This window comes from Brassica oleracea, chromosome C5 (assembly GCF_000695525.1).
Source record: "Brassica oleracea var. oleracea cultivar TO1000 chromosome C5, BOL, whole genome shotgun sequence".
Lineage (NCBI taxonomy): Eukaryota > Viridiplantae > Streptophyta > Magnoliopsida > Brassicales > Brassicaceae > Brassica > Brassica oleracea.
In genome coordinates this window covers 12873416-12880696 of record NC_027752.1, presented here as the reverse complement: position 1 = coordinate 12880696, position 7281 = coordinate 12873416, and positions in this window count along the sequence as shown.

Genomic DNA, 7281 nt, shown 5'->3' with positions numbered 1-7281 from the left:
TTTAGAAAATAAATAAATTATATATTTACTTTACAAAAAGAATGATAGAAAATAAGTGATACAAATTCATGAAAATCTATACTAATCCAAAAGAATTATGATCAAATTTCATAAGTCAATGTATATAAATTTTCACAATCCACGTAACTTTTAAAATTTATCAACACAAACTCATCTCCCAATAACCCCTAAAAGATAAGATTTTTCTGATTAAGATATGAAACAAAATATTTTAACCGGGACACTCGAATACAACATGAAAGACAACAACATTTGTCGGTTATCATGCCCCCAAAAAAAAACTCAAGTCCATCGGGATTATATGTTTTTCTCTACTGGATTTAATAATGAAAGATATTTAAAAGAAAAAAAACATGAAAAACTATCATATAAATTTATTTCATTGAAAAAAAATCTCTCTCTAGAAAAACTCTCCCTTCTGTCTAGATTCATCTGCATATTCTTCTTTAGTCTTTTGATCCACTGGCCGACGGAGTGGGCTTCCACAGCCACCGTCGGTCCGGTTCTGGTTCTCTTTCGGGTTGTAGGCTTGCATGTTTCTTTTGAAAGGGTCTATTTGAACGAGATTCAGTCGACTAAAGTGAAAGAAGTCAGAAATGGGATGACTAAAGATGTTTTATTAGATTCGAACTGAAGGGTTACAAGAGTGACAGGAAAGTGAGAGAGCAACAAGATCAAAGAGATCGCTAAAACCCTAGATCTAGCCGCTTAGTGTGTAAAATCCAAAAGTTCCATTCAAACAATTGGCGCCCACCGTGGGGCTGACTAAAGTAACGTTCTAGATCTACATGGTTCAAGACGACGCCACCTTCGGCGCTCCGGGCGGAGTAACCAACCCCTATGCCCAAAGCCGCGCCACCCATCACCGCATATTTCATGAGCTCTATCATGGCTCGACTCGCCCATCAAGACGAAGTCCAAAAGACGACAAACGACCAATTAGCTGCTTTTGTCGCGGCACTCACAGCTCCCGATGGCCAAACGAGCCGTCCCCAGCAGATACACCGTCGCCTCTTTAACACCAACCCAACGGCGACCGGAGGCAACCACGTCTCAGACGACTCAGAGCCTAATGAAACCCTTCTCGCCGACACCCTCCTCCCAGTAGGCTTCGATCTCGCAACCATACGCGAGATCGCCGAGCTCAAACTCAGCTTCCAACAAATGAGCGAGAAGATCCATCAGGTAACCAGCGCGGCTCCGCAAATCGAGAGCGTGCTCGCCGCAACATCGCGCACCCCTTTCACTAGCGCATTGACTAGTGTGCAACTCATAAAGATAGAGAAGTTGCGCCTACCCGAGTACAAACCCTGCGGAGACCCGGTGGAACATATGACAGCTTTCAACATCGCGATGGCGCGGGCTCGACTCTCCGATGAAGAAAGGGACGCAGGCTACTGCCAACTGTTCGTCGAAACTCTCCACGAGCAAGTCCTAACCTGGTTCTCCCAGTTAGAGGAAAACTCCATCGGAAGCTTCCGTGACTTGTCAGCAGCTTTCCTTAAGACTTACATTATGTTCACCAAGCGTAGCACTACCGCCTCTAGCTTGTGGAACCTTAACCAAACCAAAGACCAGAGCCTCCGCGACTACATGGAGAAGTTCAAAGCCGTAGTCTCGAGGATTGAAATCCCAGACGGTATTGCCATCGACGCCCTGCGGAACACATTGTGGGTTCGTTCTAAATTCCGAGAGGATTTATACCAAAACCCAACAGTAAGTCCACTAGTGGAGGAGAAGGAGTCTTTGCAAGCAACATGATGAGAGGGTAAGCTTGTGACGAAGTTACCAGCTTGTGACGAGATGGTTCTTGCGAGTTCAAAACTCGAGCTTTGACGAGAAGAAGAAGCTTAGTGGTGAAGCAACTGTGACTGTGGTTTTGTCTGCTTGTGTTGATCTTGGTGATGTGCAGATGGGAGAATTTGCGAGGAGCTAATGGATCGAGCGAAGACTTGACCTTGGTCGCAAATGTATCATAGCGGTTCTGATCCTCCTTCTTGACGTTCTGTACCAGAGAAGTTGCGGCTTCGACGTCGTGATCTCTGTCACTGTCCTCTCCCTGTGGCCACGAGATTGATGACCTTCCAAAGCTCTGGTTTGACCTCTGTTACGAAACCACTGCAAAAAGTTGAACAGGAACAAGATCTCTTTAGGATTGCAGATAATAATGATCTGATCTCCGCACCCGGCTTCCTGCGCTTCACCACCATGACGTCTTCAAAAGCTCCGTCAACGGCTTTGTTCTCGGCATTCACCTCGTCACGTCACTAGCGTCATCAAGGGATCGTGAGAATCACGAGGAAAGAGACAACAAGAAGTGCAGTCAAACGTTAGGCTTCAGATACATCAATCTCTACGAGGCTTTAGGCTCCATCGTTGCAGTCTTGCGAGATCAGGAGATGAGCTTGTTCTTACTGAACTCTTCTCCTATCCTGTTCGTGCCAGTTGCGGAGAGCTCTAGAGAAGACCTTGGGAGATCACTGTGAACCAGCCACCTCGCCACAGACGTCTGGAAGCTTGAGACAAAGCCATCTCAACATATTCATGATCCCAGCCGTGACACCTCAAGAATATTGGATAAGATCGTCAAGACCGATCTAGTAAAGCCACCATGTCATCTCGCCACGAGCTCGACGAACAGAGACGGCCCCGAGATGAGAAGTGTCATGATCTCTACAACAGCTCAAAGCTTCAAGCTCTGCTCAAGCTCCAAAACGAGAGAAAGAGGGCACTCGCCGTGGGGAACATATGAGTGATCAGACCATCTCAGCCTCTCTTTACGATCAGCTCATGATCATCCACTTCAAAGAAAAAGTCTCACCAACTCAGCTTCAGAGCTAACTGCTTCTCTATCAAGTGATGCTCTCTAGACGAGATTGCCAGTTGCATAAAGCTTCTCGTCACATCTCCAACAGACAGCTCATCAAGGCTTCAACTCTCCTTTGGCAGTTTACCAATTTATCATCTACCGACAAAACCACTTGCCGGTCAAAGCTCCACCGCAAAGATAAGTCCTTTAATTACATTATCACATGCTTTCGTGTACATATGTGTCACCGCATATATTATAAATGTGGTTTCAATCATTAAACAACTCTAAGCTGCTCACTCTTATAACTTTTATGAGATGACTCATGTAATTGCTTTGCTGTTGGTGGACAATTATTATATGATCACATGCATGTGAGATCACTAAATAAAAACAAGTTCGATAGCTTGCATATTAATTATGCAACAGTTGGTTGTTTCTTTTGGCTTATATTAATCATGATCATGCTTTTTGCTGTGAACCAGAGTTGATTAGATCGCTGAGCCAAAGAAAATCAACAATTGACAGCTACTATCATGTCCTCATGCTTCGAATGGCGACCTCTCAGCTGCGAGCTTGTCGGACGCAGTACAAGCAGCACACGTTTCTCAACATCATCATAGCCTGACGAACACACAAGCCAACAACTTGCTTGGCACACACGATCTCAACACGAGGCTTCGGGTCAGCAATAGTTCGGTAAACCTGTATTTTAGGCACAAGTTTAAATTGAACTTGCTTTTTATTAGGAACGAGTTTGCGGTCGACTCGATTATTGTTAGACACGAGTTTACAGAAACTCGTCTTTGGCTAGGCATGAGTTTACAGAAGCTCTCCTTCTACTAGGCACGAGCTCTCAGTCAACTCGCCTCTGTCTTAGCATGAGTCAAGTAAACTCGTCTTTCGCTAAGCACGAGTTTAAAGCAAACTCGCTTATTACTAGGCACAAATTCGAAATAAACTCACCTAAACCGTCATAGGCATGAATGTGTCTAGTTCATTGTCTAATAAACCCTATTCGTAAACTTCGTAGAGATCAATTACATCTCTCTCGACGAATTTGGAGGGACTTACTGTTGGGGGTGGATTTACATCCTCCTCAAGACCCATTAGACATTGAATTAGACTCATATTGCTAGGAAGCCCTAAGCTTCATCTTTCTATAAATAATGAGCTACCTCTTTATGAGAAAGGTTCTCTTCTCCCATTTGACACATTAAACACTTCTTACAAATAATTTATAGATTTAGATTTAATTGATCACTCTTGTAATACAATCTTTGATCTATAAATTCTTTTTGATGTTTATTTCTCATTTGATTTTTCAAAATTTTTCATAAATCTTAACAATTTAATCTTTTATTTTTAGATTATTTTATTGTATTGATTCGACAGACATTTCAGCTTAAAAATCATTTCTGCATCAAAGAGGTCTTGTCTTTTAGCCCTTTGTTTTTGGTTGTTTGGTTCTCTGTCTCCGGTGATTCAGTTTAGCCTCAGCCGGTTTATGTCTCCAAAGGAAGATCGTTTCTTCCTGTTGGCTTAGTTTCTAGGGGTTTGGTATAACTCGCTAGCTTATGTTCTCATCTAGTATTTGACTCTTGAAGCGTATGATCTGTGGGATGGTTTGGAATCTTTGTGTTTGGTGATTGGTGTGTGGATGAGCTCTCGATGGGTCGATTGATGCTCTCCAAGGGATGGTGGTTCAGGTGATGAAGGAGTATGCTTCGAAGATGGTGGTTCGTTGATTGTGATCGTGTTCCCGCTAGGATCCGGTGGTAGCTGTTCAGTTCCGGTGATTGCCGTTCTGTTCCGGCAACAACAAAGTCTCGGTGAAGACGATGGAGGTTATTCCAGCACGTGTTGTTTCGTCCTCAAGTGGATAACACGTAGATGTGGCTCATCACCGTTTTTCTTCCTCTGATTTGGGTGTTACTTGGACCATTGGGCCTTGTTCTTTTAAGTATATGTGGAATGGGTCCGTATGCTGGTTGCCCATTTGTTTTTTTAGGGTTCATGTTGTAAAAGTATGTTTAATAAAAATTAGAGTAAGACCCGAGGGATAAACATTATATATATATAAATTATTTTATGTATTAGATGTTTTTACATATTATGAAATAATAAATATATATTGAATAATTAAAAGTCAGTTTTTATATATAATTAAATTGGTGCGAACGTATAAATCAATTTTATTAATCCTAGGCCTGGGCGTTTGGGTTTTCGGATCGGATTCGGGCCAGTTCTTTTTGGGTCCGGGTCTTTTTGGATCCTATATATTTAGACCCAATAGACACTTAGAAATTTTCGGTTCGGGTCAGTTCTTCTCGGATCAGGATCGGTTCGGGTCTATAATTAAAATACCCATACAATACCCGTAATTTTTCGGGTCCATATCGGATCCGGGTCGGGTTCGGGTATTTAGAGGAAAAGTCAAAAAATGACCTACGGAGTAATCAACTCATTATATATCACTTATTATTTGAGAGAATCCAAACCGTTACAAAAGTGCCTAGTTGGTAAAGTACCACATCACGTAAACAGAAGCAAAGTAAAATTTTACGAAACAACTTAAATGAAACTATTAATAATTAAAATAAAACATTTTAAAGCTCTAAATTTTACATTTTAAAGCCTTATATTACTTTAAAAATGTTAAAAAATAATAACAAATGTTGTTAACAAAAGATATTTCAACTAAATTATAAAATAATATATATAAAATAGAACACAAAAACATCATAGTTTTAGATATACTTCTTTTTAAGTCGGGTAAAAATCGGTTATTATCGGGTCGGGTCTATTCGGGTCGGTTCTTTTCGGATTCGGATCTATTCGGGTCGGTTCCTTTTCTGTTCTGATTCTTTCGGGTAAAAAAAATTTAGACCCAAAAAGTACTTGTAAATTTTCGGTCCGGTTCCGGGTCGGGTATTTTTGGGTCGGTTCCGGTTCGGATCTTCTGGTCCAGGTTAAAATGCCCATGCCTAATTAATCCAAACAATTTTTTTTTTAAATTTGATAGGATATGTAATTAAATTTAAATGATATTAACATACATAGTATATTTTTAATATTAATGTCTATTAAATGATGCTTTCTACTCATATGTTTTTTTGATCATGTGTATCTTTAATAGCAAAAACTTTAAATTACTGATAACAAAATTTTCATTGTGTGATTAATAATTTTAGTAATTTATAATTAAATTTTTTTTATCAATGTTATTTCAAAACTTTTATCAAAAAAAAATAATCAAAGTAAATTTTGAAACTAAAATATTTATTTATTCAATATGGTTTATAGTTTAATTTAGAATGATATATATACATATATATATTTTAAATCTTAATGATTAATTAAATTAGACTTTTACTTATATGATTTTGTAATCATTTGTATTTTGTCATAACAAAAATTTTAAATGATGGATCGTAAAATTTGAATGTGAGACTTTTAACAGTTTTAGTAATTTATAGCCATTTTTTAAAATTCAAAAATATAACATATACAGAAAAATCTAAATTTTTATAATATAATTATTGTGATTTTTTTAAATTATTTTAATAGTTTAAAATTAAACAAATTTGATAGAAGATACATTATTTTTTATCAGATCTTTATTATTCAAAATCATTAATTGTCATATATACTTTAGCCACATTAGTCAATTCCATAATTTTTATTTAAGGAAATAATAAATGACATTAATAATGAATTTATGGTTAGTTTAATAAAAAGCTTATTGTATAATTAGATAGACCAACCTATTTCTCTAATAATTCTAAGAATCATCCTAGTGATGATACGTGACTACAAAAAGAAATTGTAATGTTTCACAAATAATATACAAGAGATTAAGTGAAAAAAATAAAAATAAATTTATTTCATTGAAAATTCTATGAAATCTTCATTTTTTAAAATATAATTTTGGTAAACTATTTTCCCAAGTCCCACCAAAAACACAAAGAGTCGTGTACAACGTGATAACAATTCAGTATGGTCCACTCCTAATTTGTAATTACACGAAATTTCACGAAACATGAATTTTCTCAGGACAGTTCATCAACTGCTCCTACTACCAACCAAGCGTTTATTTTCATTTCAAAATTAAAAAAGAGAAATTAGAAGCTCTACCAACATACGTTATTAGGGAAACGACCAAAGAGAAAAAAATGACGACTGTTCCATGAGTTATTTTACTTTGTTACCTCTACAACATAAGCCACTCCTTAATTGCAAGTGATAGACCAAAATATAATATTAAGATACGCTAAAATCTTCTGTATCTCTTTGTCAGAGGTTTCATATCTCTACGAAAGAAACATAATTTTGAAAATCCTTTTTATCCATCTCTTGTGCCAATTCTTAAAAAAAAATAGCAAATTAGAGTTGCTGAACTCAACAACCTGATGGAAGAGAACGACTGTATACACGGGCCGCCATGCCTA